Source organism: Equus asinus, chromosome 29 (genome assembly GCF_041296235.1).
Source record: "Equus asinus isolate D_3611 breed Donkey chromosome 29, EquAss-T2T_v2, whole genome shotgun sequence".
Lineage (NCBI taxonomy): Eukaryota > Metazoa > Chordata > Mammalia > Perissodactyla > Equidae > Equus > Equus asinus.
This window is the reverse complement of record NC_091818.1, coordinates 6,754,264-6,778,898: the sequence shown is the minus strand read 5'-3', so window position 1 is coordinate 6,778,898 and position 24,635 is coordinate 6,754,264.

Below are 24,635 nucleotides of genomic sequence, written 5' to 3'. Positions count from 1 at the left end.
GTTATCAATACGCACAAGAAAAGGAACCATAAGAATATTACAATCTATGGAAGTATCTGGTACACTTCCCAAAGGCAGAAGGAAGGAAAACTTGTGACCTGCCAAGGTGGAATTGGCAGAGTGCCACGAGATGACACCATCATTGTGCATCAGAACATTCCCTGGGCAACTTCAACTTGTGAGGGAGTCCAGGACTTTTTCTGGGTAAGGTCCACCCATTTTGCCATCTACCCAAGATATAAGAGATAAAACCCAGGATAATCTTACAGGAGTGAAACCAGTGTCTAGAGAGAATGTAGGAGCCCTTTCGAAGTTCAAGGAGAAAGATAGAAACTGACAACAATTGCAGAAAAAGGAAAACTATCCTACCTAGACAGGGTGAGGAGTCAGACTGGTCTGAGATGGCTGTGAAACTCTGTGTGCACGGAGGTTGTCAGGACAACTTCGAATTTTGAGGTCGCTTATGACATCACGGTGAACATGTCCCCCAGGGTGGCCGCATGGTTACAGTCTGAGGATTGGCCTAGGCTAGGCTATTAAAGGGACAGATACCCAGAAACAGGTTTGGCAAACAGAAAGCAGGCACAGAAACTAGAAGAGATAAAACAGAGTCTGATGCAAGGGATAAGAAAGGAACCCTAGGCCACAAGTGAGAATAGAGGGACAGGCACGGAGAGGAGAACATTGTCATCTATTCAAGTCTATGGGGAGGTCATGCTGATTCAAGCTTGCAACTTCATTGGAAACAAGTGGCCGGACTTGGCGTTCATCACACCTACAGTGCCCTTGTGCCTTAAGCATAATGCAAAGTCAAGAAAGATGTCTTGAGGACATTGAAGAGAAGAATCGATGCCTCCTTTCCAAGGCCCATAGCATTCTTTGAAGGTCAGTCTCTTTTTCCGAAGCTCTGGTGTCACGTGGGCCCACTGGGCACATGGTAATGTGTCCCAAGAGATGTCTTGGAAGCCTTGAAGGAATGGAGCCCTGTCACGCTTGGGGTATGTCTCTTTGTTTGGAAGTGCTCTACAAGGGTGCTGAAAAGCACCCTCTTCCACAGGGCTTCGTTCCTTCGTGAAGGCTGCCCTCCCAGGCTAGTGTGCTCTGTTTGCCTCCATCGAAATTCTCTCCCCCTACCTCTTGCCGTAGAAGGATTATTGATTATGTGTTTTGACACCATATGTAAGGAAGTTGCACGAAAATTAGAACTTTACAGTTGTGTTTCAAGAAAAATAAACAGGCCAGGGTAGAGGATGTAGGGCAAACAAATGGCACACCCTATAAAAATTAAGTAAGCCCGTATCTGGACGGAATCTAGGGGAACGTTCAAGGATCAGGGGTCAAGTTCGAAACTTCCCAAATCCGGAAAAGAGACAGAAAAATATCTTTCCTGGAGAGTGGAATTCATCCGATTTGTCTAAGTTGTCTTGGAAACATTGTGTCCGTGAAGGGGGTTGCCAGGACCACCTCGAATTTGGAGTTTCTGATCTCAGGATGTCAAACCAACCCACATGACCACGTGTTCTCAGTGCTTAGTTTGACCTAGGCTAGGGTAGCCAAGAGTCCTACAAGTGACCGGTGCAAATTCAAGGACAACAACCAAGAGTCACGAAAGCACTCACACCTCACCCTAGAGAACATACAGCGATTAACGAAATACAAACTAATCCCTTGGAATGAAGGAGAACGGACTGATAAGCATGTCTAAGGGAGATAGCTGAGAAAGACCATGACGAGTATACTATGGAAAAGAAAAAGAGGACCCAGAAAATGGAAGGTGAACAGAAATCACACCTGAATTATCCACAATGAAAGATGATGTCCGTCTTTAGACAGACTCTGCTGGAACGTTTGAAAGTCAGAGAAATTCACAAGCCAAAAAACGGCAGCGAAGGTCAAGCATGGGCTAACTGGGAAGGGTGAGTTATGAGACTGCTCCAAGCAGGCTCTGAAACCTGTATCCAGGAAGCATGCTGGACCTCAGAGACACAATTATGACAAATCCTCTGACATCACAATGGACCCGAAAAACAACCTAGCCTCATCTACACAGTGCTAGAGTTGGGCTCACTAGTATATTTAACTCCCATTGCACTCAACTGCACGTTGCCACTGAACATGTAAGTGGCCGGCCGGTGGTGCAGTGGTGAGGTCCGCACCTTCTGGGTCTGTGGCCCAGTATGGGCTGGGTGGAATCCTCGGTTTGGGCCTCCTCACCACTGCTTCAGTTGTTCTGGTGCAGGCGTCCGAGGTAGAGTAGAGGCAGATGGGAAGGGACGTTGGACAGGGCCAGACTTCCACAGCAAATACAGGAGCATTGCCAGCAGATGTGAGCACAGCAATGCACTTGTGCCAAAACAAAACCAATTAAAAGTTGCAAAGAACAGAAAAACTGAAGCTAAGGAAAAAAAAAACAAAAAAACAGGAGCTTGCCATTACGAAGAATAGGATCTCTGTGAATAACCTTAGCAAAACAGGTGAATTCTATGTTAATTCAAAAACTAGCAAACCTTTGGGGAAAGAAACTCAAGAAGACACAAGAAAAAAAAAGATATCGAGGGATCGAGGAATGGAAGGATTAACACACTTGAAAGGTTCATACCGCAGTAAGGAATCTCTGGATTCCATGCAATCCCAGTCAAAGTTGCAGCAGTATTTGCCACAGAGAAGAAGAGAGAATCCTAAAGTTTCTAGCCAGCAACACGAGACCCTGACTAGGCAAAGGAATCCTCAGGAAAACGAACAAAGCAGCACGTGTCACAATTTCTGATTTCAACATAGAGGACGAAGCGCTAGGTACCGAAACGGCACAGTCTGGGCCCCAAAACAGGCATGAAGACCCATGCAAAACAATTGAGAGCCCAGAGCCCAACTCAAACTTACATGGACAGCCCATTTTGGACCAGGGAGCCAAGTGGAGACAGCGGAGGAAGGAGAGTCTCTACAATAAACGGTGCTGGGAAGCCTGCACAGCCACATGGAACACAACGAGAGTACACCATGATGTTACACCTGGCACACACACCACCTGAAATGGATTAAAGCCTTGAATGGCAGACTTGAAACCGTGAACCTTGTAGGAGAAGACCTAGGCAGAGTGCTCTTTGCCATCTGTCTGAGCCGCCTATTTGGAAGAAGCATGTCTGACTGGGCAAGGGCAACAAAGGAAACAAGAAACAAACGGGACCACATCAAATGCACACACTTCTGCCCACTCAAGGAAACCATCAACTGAATACTAAGACACCACAACGATTGGGAGAGGATGTTTGCAAACCACACATCGGACAAGGGGTGAAAAGCCCAAAGATACAATCAACTCGCACGTCTCCACAAGAAAAAAAACAAGCCAATGAAAACCTGGTCAAAAGATGGAAGCAGAGATTTCTCCGAAGAAGACAGAAAGAGGGCCAGTAGGTGCATGAAAACTTGTTCACCATCATGAAGTCTCAGGAAAATGCAAATCCAAACTGCAAGGCCATGGCAGCTCACTGTGGTCAGCATGGCTAGAAGGAAGCAGACAGGAAATAACAAGTGTCAGAGAGGAGGTGGAGAGAAGGGAAGCCTCCTGCACTGCTGGTGGGAGTGTAACCCGGTGCAGCCACGATGCCAAAGGTGTGGAACTGCCTCAGAAGTTTAAGTATCCATGTCCCGTATGACCCAGCTATTAATCTGCCGCTTGCTTATCCAAAACAGTCAGAAAGACTACCGCATAAAGACATGTGCATGGCTGTGTTCACCACAGTCTTACTCCGGATATCCAAGACTTGGAAAGCACCCTGGTGTCCAGCAAGGGATGATTGGAGAAGGAAGATGGGCTATAGCCACACAATGGTATACCACTCAGCCGGAACAAATGATGCAATCCAGCCGTTTGTGACCACCAGAATGGCTGTGAGGGTTTTAGGGGAAGTGTAACAAGCCCCAGGGAGAAATTCAAATACCATAGAATCTCACTTACAAGGAGAAGAAAAAGCAAGCACTAACCAACAGGTGGCACTGAACATTTGTATGCGGGCTCCCAGAGGCAAAGAGGGGCGGTGACGGAGGGTGAAAGAGAAGATTAGGCACAAGTGTGTGGTGAGGGCCTGTGATTAGTCTTACACTGGTGAAGATGATGTAAGCTACACAGAAGTCTAAAGCAATGAGGACGTGAATCTGGAAGTTATAGTACGTTCTAATGCAGGGTCATGGCTATAAATTCACCTCAAATCAAAAATCCAAAAAGGGGTCCAGAATGATGTCATAAAGCTTTGGGGGCGGAAAGAGTTTACAGAAGGTGAACTTCCAAGGATGGAAAATCACCTCCAAATGCTTACAGATGCTACAGAAAGGCAGACCATTCCAAATAGGTGAAGAGGAATACTACGAAGGGAACATGATCAGTCCTAAACCCATGAACGAACGGAAAATGTTACCGTCCATGATGTTATTACTAATCACCTTCACGAATAATCCAAACAGGCCCACGTCTTCCCAAGTTCAGGCAAAAGGTTGGTCCAAAAGTACAATTCAGGGCCGGCCCTGTGGTGGAGCAGGTAAGTGCCCACATTCCGCTTGGGCGGCCCGGGCCTCACTGTTTCACATTACGAGTGCATATCACATTAGTAGTGTTAGGAAATATAGATTTCATGGTATGGTGCGGGCAGAGATCATAAATAAGCAGCAATTGTGAGGATACGTTATCAATACGCACAAGAAAAGGAACCATAAGAATATTACAATCTATGGAAGTATCTGGTACACTTCCCAAAGGCAGAAGGAAGGAAAACTTGTGACCTGCCAAGGTGGAATTGGCAGAGTGCCACGAGATGACACCATCATTGTGCATCAGAACATTCCCTGGGCAACTTCAACTTGTGAGGGAGTCCAGGACTTTTTCTGGGTAAGGTCCACCCATTTTGCCATCTACCCAAGATATAAGAGATAAAACCCAGGATAATCTTACAGGAGTGAAACCAGTGTCTAGAGAGAATGTAGGAGCCCTTTCGAAGTTCAAGGAGAAAGATAGAAACTGACAACAATTGCAGAAAAAGGAAAACTATCCTACCTAGACAGGGTGAGGAGTCAGACTGGTCTGAGATGGCTGTGAAACTCTGTGTGCACGGAGGTTGTCAGGACAACTTCGAATTTTGAGGTCGCTTATGACATCACGGTGAACATGTCCCCCAGGGTGGCCGCATGGTTACAGTCTGAGGATTGGCCTAGGCTAGGCTATTAAAGGGACAGATACCCAGAAACAGGTTTGGCAAACAGAAAGCAGGCACAGAAACTAGAAGAGATAAAACAGAGTCTGATGCAAGGGATAAGAAAGGAACCCTAGGCCACAAGTGAGAATAGAGGGACAGGCACGGAGAGGAGAACATTGTCATCTATTCAAGTCTATGGGGAGGTCATGCTGATTCAAGCTTGCAACTTCATTGGAAACAAGTGGCCGGACTTGGCGTTCATCACACCTACAGTGCCCTTGTGCCTTAAGCATAATGCAAAGTCAAGAAAGATGTCTTGAGGACATTGAAGAGAAGAATCGATGCCTCCTTTCCAAGGCCCATAGCATTCTTTGCAGGTCAGTCTCTTTTTCCGAAGCTCTGGTGTCACGTGGGCCCACTGGGCACATGGTAATGTGTCCCAAGAGATGTCTTGGAAGCCTTGAAGGAATGGAGCCCTGTCACGCTTGGGGTATGTCTCTTTGTTTGGAAGTGCTCTACAAGGGTGCTGAAAAGCACCCTCTTCCACAGGGCTTCGTTCCTTCGTGAAGGCTGCCCTCCCAGGCTAGTGTGCTCTGTTTGCCTCCATCGAAATTCTCTCCCCCTACCTCTTGCCGTAGAAGGATTATTGATTATGTGTTTTGACACCATATGTAAGGAAGTTGCACGAAAATTAGAACTTTACAGTTGTGTTTCAAGAAAAATAAACAGGCCAGGGTAGAGGATGTAGGGCAAACAAATGGCACACCCTATAAAAATTAAGTAAGCCCGTATCTGGACGGAATCTAGGGGAACGTTCAAGGATCAGGGGTCAAGTTCGAAACTTCCCAAATCCGGAAAAGAGACAGAAAAATATCTTTCCTGGAGAGTGGAATTCATCCGATTTGTCTAAGTTGTCTTGGAAACATTGTGTCCGTGAAGGGGGTTGCCAGGACCACCTCGAATTTGGAGTTTCTGATCTCAGGATGTCAAACCAACCCACATGACCACGTGTTCTCAGTGCTTAGTTTGACCTAGGCTAGGGTAGCCAAGAGTCCTACAAGTGACCGGTGCAAATTCAAGGACAACAACCAAGAGTCACGAAAGCACTCACACCTCACCCTAGAGAACATACAGCGATTAACGAAATACAAACTAATCCCTTGGAATGAAGGAGAACGGACTGATAAGCATGTCTAAGGGAGATAGCTGAGAAAGACCATGACGAGTATACTATGGAAAAGAAAAAGAGGACCCAGAAAATGGAAGGTGAACAGAAATCACACCTGAATTATCCACAATGAAAGATGATGTCCGTCTTTAGACAGACTCTGCTGGAACGTTTGAAAGTCAGAGAAATTCACAAGCCAAAAAACGGCAGCGAAGGTCAAGCATGGGCTAACTGGGAAGGGTGAGTTATGAGACTGCTCCAAGCAGGCTCTGAAACCTGTATCCAGGAAGCATGCTGGACCTCAGAGACACAATTATGACAAATCCTCTGACATCACAATGGACCCGAAAAACAACCTAGCCTCATCTACACAGTGCTAGAGTTGGGCTCACTAGTATATTTAACTCCCGTTGCACTCAACTGCACGTTGCCACTGAACATGTAAGTGGCCGGCCGGTGGTGCAGTGGTGAGGTCCGCACCTTCTGGGTCTGTGGCCCAGTATGGGCTGGGTGGAATCCTCGGTTTGGGCCTCCTCACCACTGCTTCAGTTGTTCTGGTGCAGGCGTCCGAGGTAGAGTAGAGGCAGAAGGGAAGGGACGTTGGACAGGGCCAGACTTCCACAGCAAATACAGGAGCATTGCCAGCAGATGTGAGCACAGCAATGCACTTGTGCCAAAACAAAACCAATTAAAAGTTGCAAAGAACAGAAAAACTGAAGCTAAGGAAAAAAAAAAACAAAAAAACAGGAGCTTGCCATTACGAAGAATAGGATCTCTGTGAATAACCTTAGCAAAACAGGTGAATTCTATGTTAATTCAAAAACTAGCAAACCTTTGGGGAAAGAAACTCAAGAAGACACAAGAAAAAAAAAGATATCGAGGGATCGAGGAATGGAAGGATTAACACACTTGAAAGGTTCATACCGCAGTAAGGAATCTCTGGATTCCATGCAATCCCAGTCAAAGTTGCAGCAGTATTTGCCACAGAGAAGAAGAGAGAATCCTAAAGTTTCTAGCCAGCAACACGAGACCCTGACTAGGCAAAGGAATCCTCAGGAAAACGAACAAAGCAGCACGTGTCACAATTTCTGATTTCAACATAGAGGACGAAGCGCTAGGTACCGAAACGGCACAGTCTGGGCCCCAAAACAGGCATGAAGACCCATGCAAAACAATTGAGAGCCCAGAGCCCAACTCAAACTTACATGGACAGCCCATTTTGGACCAGGGAGCCAAGTGGAGACAGCGGAGGAAGGAGAGTCTCTACAATAAACGGTGCTGGGAAGCCTGCACAGCCACATGGAACACAACGAGAGTACACCATGATGTTACACCTGGCACACACACCACCTGAAATGGATTAAAGCCTTGAATGGCAGACTTGAAACCGTGAACCTTGTAGGAGAAGACCTAGGCAGAGTGCTCTTTGCCATCTGTCTGAGCCGCCTATTTGGAAGAAGCATGTCTGACTGGGCAAGGGCAACAAAGGAAACAAGAAACAAACGGGACCACATCAAATGCACACACTTCTGCCCACTCAAGGAAACCATCAACTGAATACTAAGACACCACAACGATTGGGAGAGGATGTTTGCAAACCACACATCGGACAAGGGGTGAAAAGCCCAAAGATACAATCAACTCGCACGTCTCCACAAGAAAAAAAACAAGCCAATGAAAACCTGGTCAAAAGATGGAAGCAGAGATTTCTCCGAAGAAGACAGAAAGAGGGCCAGTAGGTGCATGAAAACTTGTTCACCATCATGAAGTCTCAGGAAAATGCAAATCCAAACTGCAAGGCCATGGCAGCTCACTGTGGTCAGCATGGCTAGAAGGAAGCAGACAGGAAATAACAAGTGTCAGAGAGGAGGTGGAGAGAAGGGAAGCCTCCTGCACTGCTGGTGGGAGTGTAACCCGGTGCAGCCACGATGCCAAAGGTGTGGAACTGCCTCAGAAGTTTAAGTATCCATGTCCCGTATGACCCAGCTATTAATCTGACGCTTGCTTATCCAAAACAGTCAGAAAGACTACCGCATAAAGACATGTGCATGGCTGTGTTCACCACAGTCTTACTCCGGATATCCAAGACTTGGAAAGCACCCTGGTGTCCAGCAAGGGATGATTGGAGAAGGAAGATGGGCTATAGCCACACAATGGTATACCACTCAGCCGGAACAAATGATGCAATCCAGCCGTTTGTGACCACCAGAATGGCTGTGAGGGTTTTAGGGGAAGTGTAACAAGCCCCAGGGAGAAATTCAAATACCATAGAATCTCACTTACAAGGAGAAGAAAAAGCAAGCACTAACCAACAGGTGGCACTGAACATTTGTATGCGGGCTCCCAGAGGCAAAGAGGGGCGGTGACGGAGGGTGAAAGAGAAGATTAGGCACAAGTGTGTGGTGAGGGCCTGTGATTAGTCTTACACTGGTGAAGATGATGTAAGCTACACAGAAGTCTAAAGCAATGAGGACGTGAATCTGGAAGTTATAGTACGTTCTAATGCAGGGTCATGGCTATAAATTCACCTCAAATCAAAAATCCAAAAAGGGGTCCAGAATGATGTCATAAAGCTTTGGGGGCGGAAAGAGTTTACGGAAGGTGAACTTCCAAGGATGGAAAATCACCTCCAAATGCTTACAGATGCTACAGAAAGGCAGACCATTCCAAATAGGTGAAGAGGAATACTACGAAGGGAACATGATCAGTCCTAAACCCATGAACGAACGGAAAATGTTACCGTCCATGATGTTATTACTAATCACCTTCACGAATAATCCAAACAGGCCCACGTCTTCCCAAGTTCAGGCAAAAGGTTGGTCCAAAAGTACAATTCAGGGCCGGCCCTGTGGTGGAGCAGGTAAGTGCCCACATTCCGCTTGGGCGGCCCGGGCCTCACTGTTTCACATTACGAGTGCATATCACATTAGTAGTGTTAGGAAATATAGATTTCATGGTATGGTGCGGGCAGAGATCACAAATAAGCAGCAATTGTGAGGATACGTTATCAATACGCACAAGAAAAGGAACCATAAGAATATTACAATCTATGGAAGTATCTGGTACACTTCCCAAAGGCAGAAGGAAGGAAAACTTGTGACCTGCCAAGGTGGAATTGGCAGAGTGCCACGAGATGACACCATCATTGTGCATCAGAACATTCCCTGGGCAACTTCAACTTGTGAGGGAGTCCAGGACTTTTTCTGGGTAAGGTCCACCCATTTTGCCATCTACCCAAGATATAAGAGATAAAACCCAGGATAATCTTACAGGAGTGAAACCAGTGTCTAGAGAGAATGTAGGAGCCCTTTCGAAGTTCAAGGAGAAAGATAGAAACTGACAACAATTGCAGAAAAAGGAAAACTATCCTACCTAGACAGGGTGAGGAGTCAGACTGGTCTGAGATGGCTGTGAAACTCTGTGTGCACGGAGGTTGTCAGGACAACTTCGAATTTTGAGGTCGCTTATGACATCACGGTGAACATGTCCCCCAGGGTGGCCGCATGGTTACAGTCTGAGGATTGGCCTAGGCTAGGCTATTAAAGGGACAGATACCCAGAAACAGGTTTGGCAAACAGAAAGCAGGCACAGAAACTAGAAGAGATAAAACAGAGTCTGATGCAAGGGATAAGAAAGGAACCCTAGGCCACAAGTGAGAATAGAGGGACAGGCACGGAGAGGAGAACATTGTCATCTATTCAAGTCTATGGGGAGGTCATGCTGATTCAAGCTTGCAACTTCATTGGAAACAAGTGGCCGGACTTGGCGTTCATCACACCTACAGTGCCCTTGTGCCTTAAGCATAATGCAAAGTCAAGAAAGATGTCTTGAGGACATTGAAGAGAAGAATCGATGCCTCCTTTCCAAGGCCCATAGCATTCTTTGCAGGTCAGTCTCTTTTTCCGAAGCTCTGGTGTCACGTGGGCCCACTGGGCACATGGTAATGTGTCCCAAGAGATGTCTTGGAAGCCTTGAAGGAATGGAGCCCTGTCACGCTTGGGGTATGTCTCTTTGTTTGGAAGTGCTCTACAAGGGTGCTGAAAAGCACCCTCTTCCACAGGGCTTCGTTCCTTCGTGAAGGCTGCCCTCCCAGGCTAGTGTGCTCTGTTTGCCTCCATCGAAATTCTCTCCCCCTACCTCTTGCCGTAGAAGGATTATTGATTATGTGTTTTGACACCATATGTAAGGAAGTTGCACGAAAATTAGAACTTTACAGTTGTGTTTCAAGAAAAATAAACAGGCCAGGGTAGAGGATGTAGGGCAAACAAATGGCACACCCTATAAAAATTAAGTAAGCCCGTATCTGGACGGAATCTAGGGGAACGTTCAAGGATCAGGGGTCAAGTTCGAAACTTCCCAAATACGGAAAAGAGACAGAAAAATATCTTTCCTGGAGAGTGGAATTCATCCGATTTGTCTAAGTTGTCTTGGAAACATTGTGTCCCTGAAGGGGGTTGCCAGGACCACCTCGAATTTGGAGTTTCTGATCTCAGGATGTCAAACCAACCCACATGACCACGTGTTCTCAGTGCTTAGTTTGACCTAGGCTAGGGTAGCCAAGAGTCCTACAAGTGACCGGTGCAAATTCAAGGACAACAACCAAGAGTCACGAAAGCACTCACACCTCACCCTAGAGAACATACAGCGATTAACGAAATACAAACTAATCCCTCGGAATGAAGGAGAACGGACTGATAAGCATGTCTAAGGGAGATAGCTGAGAAAGACCATGACGAGTATACTATGGAAAAGAAAAAGAGGACCCAGAAAATGGAAGGTGAACAGAAATCACACCTGAATTATCCACAATGAAAGATGATGTCCGTCTTTAGACAGACTCTGCTGGAACGTTTGAAAGTCAGAGAAATTCACAAGCCAAAAAACGGCAGCGAAGGTCAAGCATGGGCTAACTGGGAAGGGTGAGTTATGAGACTGCTCCAAGCAGGCTCTGAAACCTGTATCCAGGAAGCATGCTGGACCTCAGAGACACAATTATGACAAATCCTCTGACATCACAATGGACCCGAAAAACAACCTAGCCTCATCTACACAGTGCTAGAGTTGGGCTCACTAGTATATTTAACTCCCGTTGCACTCAACTGCACGTTGCCACTGAACATGTAAGTGGCCGGCCGGTGGTGCAGTGGTGAGGTCCGCACCTTCTGGGTCTGTGGCCCAGTATGGGCTGGGTGGAATCCTCGGTTTGGGCCTCCTCACCACTGCTTCAGTTGTTCTGGTGCAGGCGTCCGAGGTAGAGTAGAGGCAGATGGGAAGGGACGTTGGACAGGGCCAGACTTCCACAGCAAATACAGGAGCATTGCCAGCAGATGTGAGCACAGCAATGCACTTGTGCCAAAACAAAACCAATTAAAAGTTGCAAAGAACAGAAAAACTGAAGCTAAGGAAAAAAAAAACAAAAAAACAGGAGCTTGCCATTACGAAGAATAGGATCTCTGTGAATAACCTTAGCAAAACAGGTGAATTCTATGTTAATTCAAAAACTAGCAAACCTTTGGGGAAAGAAACTCAAGAAGACACAAGAAAAAAAAAGATATCGAGGGATCGAGGAATGGAAGGATTAACACACTTGAAAGGTTCATACCGCAGTAAGGAATCTCTGGATTCCATGCAATCCCAGTCAAAGTTGCAGCAGTATTTGCCACAGAGAAGAAGAGAGAATCCTAAAGTTTCTAGCCAGCAACACGAGACCCTGACTAGGCAAAGGAATCCTCAGGAAAACGAACAAAGCAGCACGTGTCACAATTTCTGATTTCAACATAGAGGACGAAGCGCTAGGTACCGAAACGGCACAGTCTGGGCCCCAAAACAGGCATGAAGACCCATGCAAAACAATTGAGAGCCCAGAGCCCAACTCAAACTTACATGGACAGCCCATTTTGGACCAGGGAGCCAAGTGGAGACAGCGGAGGAAGGAGAGTCTCTACAATAAACGGTGCTGGGAAGCCTGCACAGCCACATGGAACACAACGAGAGTACACCATGATGTTACACCTGGCACACACACCACCTGAAATGGATTAAAGCCTTGAATGGCAGACTTGAAACCGTGAACCTTGTAGGAGAAGACCTAGGCAGAGTGCTCTTTGCCATCTGTCTGAGCCGCCTATTTGGAAGAAGCATGTCTGACTGGGCAAGGGCAACAAAGGAAACAAGAAACAAACGGGACCACATCAAATGCACACACTTCTGCCCACTCAAGGAAACCATCAACTGAATACTAAGACACCACAACGATTGGGAGAGGATGTTTGCAAACCACACATCGGACAAGGGGTGAAAAGCCCAAAGATACAATCAACTCGCACGTCTCCACAAGAAAAAAAACAAGCCAATGAAAACCTGGTCAAAAGATGGAAGCAGAGATTTCTCCGAAGAAGACAGAAAGAGGGCCAGTAGGTGCATGAAAACTTGTTCACCATCATGAAGTCTCAGGAAAATGCAAATCCAAACTGCAAGGCCATGGCAGCTCACTGTGGTCAGCATGGCTAGAAGGAAGCAGACAGGAAATAACAAGTGTCAGAGAGGAGGTGGAGAGAAGGGAAGCCTCCTGCACTGCTGGTGGGAGTGTAACCCGGTGCAGCCACGATGCCAAAGGTGTGGAACTGCCTCAGAAGTTTAAGTATCCATGTCCCGTATGACCCAGCTATTAATCTGCCGCTTGCTTATCCAAAACAGTCAGAAAGACTACCGCATAAAGACATGTGCATGGCTGTGTTCACCACAGTCTTACTCCGGATATCCAAGACTTGGAAAGCACCCTGGTGTCCAGCAAGGGATGATTGGAGAAGGAAGATGGGCTATAGCCACACAATGGTATACCACTCAGCCGGAACAAATGATGCAATCCAGCCATTTGTGACCACCAGAATGGCTGTGAGGGTTTTAGGGGAAGTGTAACAAGCCCCAGGGAGAAATTCAAATACCATAGAATCTCACTTACAAGGAGAAGAAAAAGCAAGCACTAACCAACAGGTGGCACTGAACATTTGTATGCGGGCTCCCAGAGGCAAAGAGGGGCGGTGACGGAGGGTGAAAGAGAAGATTAGGCACAAGTGTGTGGTGAGGGCCTGTGATTAGTCTTACACTGGTGAAGATGATGTAAGCTACACAGAAGTCTAAAGCAATGAGGATGTGAATCTGGAAGTTATAGTACGTTCTAATGCAGGGTCATGGCTATAAATTCACCTCAAATCAAAAATCCAAAAAGGGGTCCAGAATGATGTCATAAAGCTTTGGGGGCGGAAAGAGTTTACGGAAGGTGAACTTCCAAGGATGGAAAATCACCTCCAAATGCTTACAGATGCTACAGAAAGGCAGACCATTCCAAATAGGTGAAGAGGAATACTACGAAGAGAACATGATCAGTCCTAAACCCATGAACGAACGGAAAATGTTACCGTCCATGATGTTATTACTAATCACCTTCACGAATAATCCAAACAGGCCCACGTCTTCCCAAGTTCAGGCAAAAGGTTGGTCCAAAAGTACAATTCAGGGCCGGCCCTGTGGTGGAGCAGGTAAGTGCCCACATTCCGCTTGGGCGGCCCGGGCCTCACTGTTTCACATTACGAGTGCATATCACATTAGTAGTGTTAGGAAATATAGATTTCATGGTATGGTGCGGGCAGAGATCATAAATAAGCAGCAATTGTGAGGATACGTTATCAATACGCACAAGAAAAGGAACCATAAGAATATTACAATCTATGGAAGTATCTGGTACACTTCCCAAAGGCAGAAGGAAGGAAAACTTGTGACCTGCCAAGGTGGAATTGGCAGAGTGCCACGAGATGACACCATCATTGTGCATCAGAACATTCCCTGGGCAACTTCAACTTGTGAGGGAGTCCAGGACTTTTTCTGGGTAAGGTCCACCCATTTTGCCATCTACCCAAGATATAAGAGATAAAACCCAGGATAATCTTACAGGAGTGAAACCAGTGTCTAGAGAGAATGTAGGAGCCCTTTCGAAGTTCAAGGAGAAAGATAGAAACTGACAACAATTGCAGAAAAAGGAAAACTATCCTACCTAGACAGGGTGAGGAGTCAGACTGGTCTGAGATGGCTGTGAAACTCTGTGTGCACGGAGGTTGTCAGGACAACTTCGAATTTTGAGGTCGCTTATGACATCACGGTGAACATGTCCCCCAGGGTGGCCGCATGGTTACAGTCTGAGGATTGGCCTAGGCTAGGCTATTAAAGGGACAGATACCCAGAAACAGGTTTGGCAAACAGAAAGCAGGCACAGAAACTAGAAGAGATAAAACAGAGTCTGATGCAAGGGATAAGAAAGGAACCCTAGGCCACAAGTGAGAATAGAGGGACAGTCCGGAGAGGAGAACATTGTCATCTATTCAAGTCTATGGGGAGGTCATGCTGATTCAAGCTTGCAACTTCATTGGAAACAAGTGGCCGGACTTGGCGTTCATCACACCTACAGTGCCCTTGTGCCTTAAGCATAATGCAAAGTCAAGAAAGATGTCTTGAGGACATTGAAGAGAAGAATCGATGCCTCCTTTCCAAGGCCCATAGCATTCTTTGAAGGTCAGTCTCTTTTTCCGAAGCTCTGGTGTCACGTGGGCCCACTGGGCACATGGTAATGTGTCCCAAGAGATGTCTTGGAAGCCTTGAAGGAATGGAGCCCTGTCACGCTTGGGGTATGTCTCTTTGTTTGGAAGTGCTCTACAAGGGTGCTGAAAAGCACCCTCTTCCACAGGGCTTCGTTCCTTCGTGAAGGCTGCCCTCCCAGGCTAGTGTGCTCTGTTTGCCTCCATCGAAATTCTCTCCCCCTACCTCTTGCCGTAGAAGGATTATTGATTATGTGTTTTGACACCATATGAAAGGAAGTTGCACGAAAATTAGAACTTTACAGTTGTGTTTCAAGAAAAATAAACAGGCCAGGGTAGAGGATGTAGGGCAAACAAATGGCACACCCTATAAAAATTAAGTAAGCCCGTATCTGGACGGAATCTAGGGGAACGTTCAAGGATCAGGGGTCAAGTTCGAAACTTCCCAAATCCGGAAAAGAGACAGAAAAATATCTTTCCTGGAGAGTGGAATTCATCCGATTTGTCTAAGTTGTCTTGGAAACATTGTGTCCGTGAAGGGGGTTGCCAGGACCACCTCGAATTTGGAGTTTCTGATCTCAGGATGTCAAACCAACCCACATGACCACGTGTTCTCAGTGCTTAGTTTGACCTAGGCTAGGGTAGCCAAGAGTCCTACAAGTGACCGGTGCAAATTCAAGGACAACAACCAAGAGTCACGAAAGCACTCACACCTCACCCTAGAGAACATACAGCGATTAACGAAATACAAACTAATCCCTTGGAATGAAGGAGAACGGACTGATAAGCATGTCTAAGGGAGATAGCTGAGAAAGACCATGACGAGTATACTATGGAAAAGAAAAAGAGGACCCAGAAAATGGAAGGTGAACAGAAATCACACCTGAATTATCCACAATGAAAGATGATGTCCGTCTTTAGACAGACTCTGCTGGAACGTTTGAAAGTCAGAGAAATTCACAAGCCAAAAAACGGCAGCGAAGGTCAAGCATGGGCTAACTGGGAAGGGTGAGTTATGAGACTGCTCCAAGCAGGCTCTGAAACCTGTATCCAGGAAGCATGCTGGACCTCAGAGACACAATTATGACAAATCCTCTGACATCACAATGGACCCGAAAAACAACCTAGCCTCATCTACACAGTGCTAGAGTTGGGCTCACTAGTATATTTAACTCCCATTGCACTCAACTGCACGTTGCCACTGAACATGTAAGTGGCCGGCCGGTGGTGCAGTGGTGAGGTCCGCACCTTCTGGGTCTGTGGCCCAGTATGGGCTGGGTGGAATCCTCGGTTTGGGCCTCCTCACCACTGCTTCAGTTGTTCTGGTGCAGGCGTCCGAGGTAGAGTAGAGGCAGAAGGGAAGGGACGTTGGACAGGGCCAGACTTCCACAGCAAATACAGGAGCATTGCCAGCAGATGTGAGCACAGCAATGCACTTGTGCCAAAACAAAACCAATTAAAAGTTGCAAAGAACAGAAAAACTGAAGCTAAGGAAAAAAAAAAACAAAAAAACAGGAGCTTGCCATTACGAAGAATAGGATCTCTGTGAATAACCTTAGCAAAACAGGTGAATTCTATGTTAATTCAAAAACTAGCAAACCTTTGGGGAAAGAAACTCAAGAAGACACAAGAAAAAAAAAGATATCGAGGGATCGAGGAATGGAAGGATTAACACACTTGAAAGGTTCATACCGCAGTAAGGAATCTCTGGATTCCATGCAATCCCAGTCAAAGTTGCAGCAGTATTTGCCACAGAGAAGAAGAGAGAATCCTAAAGTTTCTAGCCAGCAACACGAGACCCTGACTAGGCAAAGGAATCCTCAGGAAAACGAACAAAGCAGCACGTGTCACAATTTCTGATTTCAACATAGAGGACGAAGCGCTAGGTACCGAAACGGCACAGTCTGGGCCCCAAAACAGGCATGAAGACCCATGCAAAACAATTGAGAGCCCAGAGCCCAACTCAAACTTACATGGACAGCCCATTTTGGACCAGGGAGCCAAGTGGAGACAGCGGAGGAAGGAGAGTCTCTACAATAAACGGTGCTGGGAAGCCTGCACAGCCACATGGAACACAACGAGAGTACACCATGATGTTACACCTGGCACACACACCACCTGAAATGGATTAAAGCCTTGAATGGCAGACTTGAAACCGTGAACCTTGTAGGAGAAGACCTAGGCAGAGTGCTCTTTGCCATCTGTCTGAGCCGCCTATTTGGAAGAAGCATGTCTGACTGGGCAAGGGCAACAAAGGAAACAAGAAACAAACGGGACCACATCAAATGCACACACTTCTGCCCACTCAAGGAAACCATCAACTGAATACTAAGACACCACAACGATTGGGAGAGGATGTTTGCAAACCACACATCGGACAAGGGGTGAAAAGCCCAAAGATACAATCAACTCGCACGTCTCCACAAGAAAAAAAACAAGCCAATGAAAACCTGGTCAAAAGATGGAAGCAGAGATTTCTCCGAAGAAGACAGAAAGAGGGCCAGTAGGTGCATGAAAACTTGTTCACCATCATTAAGTCTCAGGAAAATGCAAATCCAAACTGCAAGGCCATGGCAGCTCACTGTGGTCAGCATGGCTAGAAGGAAGCAGACAGGAAATAACAAGTGTCAGAGAGGAGGTGGAGAGAAGGGAAGCCTCCTGCACTGCTGGTGGGAGTGTAACCCGGTGCAGCCATGATGCCAAAGGTGTGGAACTGCCTCAGAAGTTTAAGTATCCATGTCCCGTATGACCCAGCTATTAATCTGACGCTTGCTTATCCAAAACAGTCAGAAAGACTACCGCATAAAGACATGTGCATGGCTGTGTTCACCACAGTCTTACTCCGGATATCCAAGACTTGGAAAGCACCCTGGTGTCCAGCAAGGGATGATTGGAGAAGGAAGATGGTCTATAGCCACACAATGGTATACCACTCAGCCGGAACAAATGATGCAATCCAGCCATTTGTGACCACCAGAATGGCTGTGAGGGTTTTAGGGGAAGTGTAACAAGCCCCAGGGAGAAATTCAAATACCATAGAATCTCACTTACAAGGAGAAGAAAAAGCAAGCACTAACCAACAGGTGGCACTGAACATTTGTATGCGGGCTCCCAGAGGCAAAGAGGGGCGGTGACGGAGGGTGAAAGAGAAGATTAGGCACAAGTGTGTGGTGAGGGCCTGTGATTAGTCTTACACTGGTGAAGATGATGTAAGCTACACAGAAGTCTAAAGCAATGAGGACGTGAATCTGGAAGTTATAGTACGTTCTAATGCAGGGTCATGGCTATAAATTCACCTCAAATCAAAAATCCAAAAAGGGGTCCAGAATGATGTCATAAAGCTTTGGGGGCGGAAAGAGTTTACAGAAGGTGAACTTCCAAGGATGGAAAATCACCTCCAAATGCTTACAGATGCTACAGAAAGGCAGACCATTCCAAATAGGTGAAGAGGAATACTACGAAGAGAACATGATCAGTCCTAAACCCATGAACGAACGGAAAATGTTACCGTCCATGATGTTATTACTAATCACCTTCACGAATAATCCAAACAGGCCCACGTCTTCCCAAGTTCAGGCAAAAGGTTGGTCCAAAAGTACAATTCAGGGCCGGCCCTGTGGTGGAGCAGGTAAGTGCCCACATTCCGCTTGGGCGGCCCGGGCCTCACTGTTTCACATTACGAGTGCATATCACATTAGTAGTGTTAGGAAATATAGATTTCATGGTATGGTGCGGGCAGAGATCATAAATAAGCAGCAATTGTGAGGATACGTTATCAATACGCACAAGAAAAGGAACCATAAGAATATTACAATCTATGGAAGTATCTGGTACACTTCCCAAAGGCAGAAGGAAGGAAAACTTGTGACCTGCCAAGGTGGAATTGGCAGAGTGCCACGAGATGACACCATCATTGTGCATCAGAACATTCCCTGGGCAACTTCAACTTGTGAGGGAGTCCAGGACTTTTTCTGGGTAAGGTCCACCCATTTTGCCATCTACCCAAGATATAAGAGATAAAACCCAGGATAATCTTACAGGAGTGAAACCAGTGTCTAGAGAGAATGTAGGAGCCCTTTCGAAGTTCAAGGAGAAAGATAGAAACTGACAACAATTGCAGAAAAAGGAAAACTATCCTACCTAGACAGGGTGAGGAGTCAGACTGGTCTGAGATGGCTGTGAAACTCTGTGTGCACGGAGGTTGTCAGGACAACTTCGAATTTTGAGGTCGCTTATGACATCACGGTGAACATGTCCCCCAGGGTGGCCGCATGGTTACAGTCTGAGGATTGGCCTAGGCTAGGCTATTAAAGGGACAGATACCCAGAAACAGGTTTGGCAAACAGAAAGCAGGCACAGAAACTAGAAGAGATAAAACAGAGTCTGATGCAAGGGATAAGAAAGGAACCCTAGGCCACAAGTGAGAATAGAGGGACAGGCACGGAGAGGAGAACATTGTCATCTATTCAAGTCTATGGGGAGGTCATGCTGATTCAAGCTTGCAACTTCATTGGAAACAAGTGGCCGGACTTGGCGTTCATCACACCTACAGTGCCCTTGTGCCTTAAGCATAATGCAAAGTCAAGAAAGATGTCTTGAGGACATTGAAGAGAAGAATCGATGCCTCCTTTCCAAGGCCCATAGCATTCTTTGCAGGTCAGTCTCTTTTTCCGAAGCTCTGGTGTCACGTGGGCCCACTGGGCACATGGTAATGTGTCCCAAGAGATGTCTTGGAAGCCTTGAAGGAATGGAGCCCTGTCACGCTTGGGGTATGTCTCTTTGTTTGGAAGTGCTCTACAAGGGTGCTGAAAAGCACCCTCTTCCACAGGGCTTCGTTCCTTCGTGAAGGCTGCCCTCCCAGGCTAGTGTGCTCTGTTTGCCTCCATCGAAATTCTCTCCCCCTACCTCTTGCCGTAGAAGGATTATTGATTATGTGTTTTGACACCATATGTAAGGAAGTTGCACGAAAATTAGAACTTTACAGTTGTGTTTCAAGAAAAATAAACAGGCCAGGGTAGAGGATGTAGGGCAAACAAATGGCACACCCTATAAAAATTAAGTAAGCCCGTATCTGGACGGAATCTAGGGGAACGTTCAAGGATCAGGGGTCAAGTTCGAAACTTCCCAAATCCGGAAAAGAGACAGAAAAATATCTTTCCTGGAGAGTGGAATTCATCCGATTTGTCTAAGTTGTCTTGGAAACATTGTGTCCGTGAAGGGGGTTGCCAGGACCACCTCGAATTTGGAGTTTCTGATCTCAGGATGTCAAACCAACCCACATGACCACGTGTTCTCAGTGCTTAGTTTGACCTAGGCTAGGGTAGCCAAGAGTCCTACAAGTGACCGGTGCAAATTCAAGGACAACAACCAAGAGTCACGAAAGCACTCACACCTCACCCTAGAGAACATACAGCGATTAACGAAATACAAACTAATCCCTTGGAATGAAGGAGAACGGACTGATAAGCATGTCTAAGGGAGATAGCTGAGAAAGACCATGACGAGTATACTATGGAAAAGAAAAAGAGGACCCAGAAAATGGAAGGTGAACAGAAATCACACCTGAATTATCCACAATGAAAGATGATGTCCGTCTTTAGACAGACTCTGCTGGAACGTTTGAAAGTCAGAGAAATTCACAAGCCAAAAAACGGCAGCGAAGGTCAAGCATGGGCTAACTGGGAAGGGTGAGTTATGAGACTGCTCCAAGCAGGCTCTGAAACCTGTATCCAGGAAGCATGCTGGACCTCAGAGACACAATTATGACAAATCCTCTGACATCACAATGGACCCGAAAAACAACCTAGCCTCATCTACACAGTGCTAGAGTTGGGCTCACTAGTATATTTAACTCCCATTGCACTCAACTGCACGTTGCCACTGAACATGTAAGTGGCCGGCCGGTGGTGCAGTGGTGAGGTCCGCACCTTCTGGGTCTGTGGCCCAGTATGGGCTGGGTGGAATCCTCGGTTTGGGCCTCCTCACCACTGCTTCAGTTGTTCTGGTGCAGGCGTCCGAGGTAGAGTAGAGGCAGAAGGGAAGGGACGTTGGACAGGGCCAGACTTCCACAGCAAATACAGGAGCATTGCCAGCAGATGTGAGCACAGCAATGCACTTGTGCCAAAACAAAACCAATTAAAAGTTGCAAAGAACAGAAAAACTGAAGCTAAGGAAAAAAAAAAACAAAAAAACAGGAGCTTGCCATTACGAAGAATAGGATCTCTGTGAATAACCTTAGCAAAACAGGTGAATTCTATGTTAATTCAAAAACTAGCAAACCTTTGGGGAAAGAAACTCAAGAAGACACAAGAAAAAAAAAGATATCGAGGGATCGAGGAATGGAAGGATTAACACACTTGAAAGGTTCATACCGCAGTAAGGAATCTCTGGATTCCATGCAATCCCAGTCAAAGTTGCAGCAGTATTTGCCACAGAGAAGAAGAGAGAATCCTAAAGTTTCTAGCCAGCAACACGAGACCCTGACTAGGCAAAGGAATCCTCAGGAAAACGAACAAAGCAGCACGTGTCACAATTTCTGATTTCAACATAGAGGACGAAGCGCTAGGTACCGAAACGGCACAGTCTGGGCCCCAAAACAGGCATGAAGACCCATGCAAAACAATTGAGAGCCCAGAGCCCAACTCAAACTTACATGGACAGCCCATTTTGGACCAGGGAGCCAAGTGGAGACAGCGGAGGAAGGAGAGTCTCTACAATAAACGGTGCTGGGAAGCCTGCACAGCCACATGGAACACAACGAGAGTACACCATGATGTTACACCTGGCACACACACCACCTGAAATGGATTAAAGCCTTGAATGGCAGACTTGAAACCGTGAACCTTGTAGGAGAAGACCTAGGCAGAGTGCTCTTTGCCATCTGTCTGAGCCGCCTATTTGGAAGAAGCATGTCTGACTGGGCAAGGGCAACAAAGGAAACAAGAAACAAACGGGACCACATCAAATGCACACACTTCTGCCCACTCAAGGAAACCATCAACTGAATACTAAGACACCACAACGATTGGGAGAGGATGTTTGCAAACCACACATCGGACAAGGGGTGAAAAGCCCAAAGATACAATCAACTCGCACGTCTCCACAAGAAAAAAAACAAGCCAATGAAAACCTGGTCAAAAGATGGAAGCAGAGATTTCTCCGAAGAAGACAGAAAGAGGGCCAGTAGGTGCATGAAAACTTGTTCACCATCATTAAGTCTCAGGAAAATGCAAATCCAAACTGCAAGGCCATGGCAGCTCACTGTGGTCAGCATGGCTAGAAGGAAGCAGACAGGAAATAACAAGTGTCAGAGAGGAGGTGGAGAGAAGGGAAGCCTCCTGCACTGCTGGTGGGAGTGTAACCCGGTGCAGCCACGATGCCAAAGGTGTGGAACTGCCTCAGAAGTTTAAGTATCCATGTCCCGTATGACCCAGCTATTAATCTGCCGCTTGCTTATCCAAAACAGTCAGAAAGACTACCGCATAAAGACATGCGCATGGCTGTGTTCACCACAGTCTTACTCCGGATATCCAAGACTTGGAAAGCACCCTGGTGTCCAGCAAGGGATGATTGGAGAAGGAAGATGGTCTATAGCCACACAATGGTATACCACTCAGCCGGAACAAATGATGCAATCCAGCCATTTGTGACCACCAGAATGGCTGTGAGGGTTTTAGGGGAAGTGTAACAAGCCCCAGGGAGAAATTCAAATACCATAGAATCTCACTTACAAGGAGAAGAAAAAGCAAGCACTAACCAACAGGTGGCACTGAACATTTGTATGCGGGCTCCCAGAGGCAAAGAGGGGCGGTGACGGAGGGTGAAAGAGAAGATTAGGCACAAGTGTGTGGTGAGGGCCTGTGATTAGTCTTACACTGGTGAAGATGATGTAAGCTACACAGAAGTCTAAAGCAATGAGGACGTGAATCTGGAAGTTATAGTACGTTCTAATGCAGGGTCATGGCTATAAATTCACCTCAAATCAAAAATCCAAAAAGGGGTCCAGAATGATGTCATAAAGCTTTGGGGGCGGAAAGAGTTTACAGAAGGTGAACTTCCAAGGATGGAAAATCACCTCCAAATGCTTACAGATGCTACAGAAAGGCAGACCATTCCAAATAGGTGAAGAGGAATACTACGAAGAGAACATGATCAGTCCTAAACCCATGAACGAACGGAAAATGTTACCGTCCATGATGTTATTACTAATCACCTTCACGAATAATCCAAACAGGCCCACGTCTTCCCAAGTTCAGGCAAAAGGTTGGTCCAAAAGTACAATTCAGGGCCGGCCCTGTGGTGGAGCAGGTAAGTGCCCACATTCCGCTTGGGCGGCCCGGGCCTCACTGTTTCACATTACGAGTGCATATCACATTAGTAGTGTTAGGAAATATAGATTTCATGGTATGGTGCGGGCAGAGATCATAAATAAGCAGCAATTGTGAGGATACGTTATCAATACGCACAAGAAAAGGAACCATAAGAATATTACAATCTATGGAAGTATCTGGTACACTTCCCAAAGGCAGAAGGAAGGAAAACTTGTGACCTGCCAAGGTGGAATTGGCAGAGTGCCACGAGATGACACCATCATTGTGCATCAGAACATTCCCTGGGCAACTTCAACTTGTGAGGGAGTCCAGGACTTTTTCTGGGTAAGGTCCACCCATTTTGCCATCTACCCAAGATATAAGAGATAAAACCCAGGATAATCTTACAGGAGTGAAACCAGTGTCTAGAGAGAATGTAGGAGCCCTTTCGAAGTTCAAGGAGAAAGATAGAAACTGACAACAATTGCAGAAAAAGGAAAACTATCCTACCTAGACAGGGTGAGGAGTCAGACTGGTCTGAGATGGCTGTGAAACTCTGTGTGCACGGAGGTTGTCAGGACAACTTCGAATTTTGAGGTCGCTTATGACATCACGGTGAACATGTCCCCCAGGGTGGCCGCATGGTTACAGTCTGAGGATTGGCCTAGGCTAGGCTATTAAAGGGACAGATACCCAGAAACAGGTTTGGCAAACAGAAAGCAGGCACAGAAACTAGAAGAGATAAAACAGAGTCTGATGCAAGGGATAAGAAAGGAACCCTAGGCCACAAGTGAGAATAGAGGGACAGGCACGGAGAGGAGAACATTGTCATCTATTCAAGTCTATGGGGAGGTCATGCTGATTCAAGCTTGCAACTTCATTGGAAACAAGTGGCCGGACTTGGCGTTCATCACACCTACAGTGCCCTTGTGCCTTAAGCATAATGCAAAGTCAAGAAAGATGTCTTGAGGACATTGAAGAGAAGAATCGATGCCTCCTTTCCAAGGCCCATAGCATTCTTTGCAGGTCAGTCTCTTTTTCCGAAGCTCTGGTGTCACGTGGGCCCACTGGGCACATGGTAATGTGTCCCAAGAGATGTCTTGGAAGCCTTGAAGGAATGGAGCCCTGTCACGCTTGGGGTATGTCTCTTTGTTTGGAAGTGCTCTACAAGGGTGCTGAAAAGCACCCTCTTCCACAGGGCTTCGTTCCTTCGTGAAGGCTGCCCTCCCAGGCTAGTGTGCTCTGTTTGCCTCCATCGAAATTCTCTCCCCCTACCTCTTGCCGTAGAAGGATTATTGATTATGTGTTTTGACACCATATGTAAGGAAGTTGCACGAAAATTAGAACTTTACAGTTGTGTTTCAAGAAAAATAAACAGGCCAGG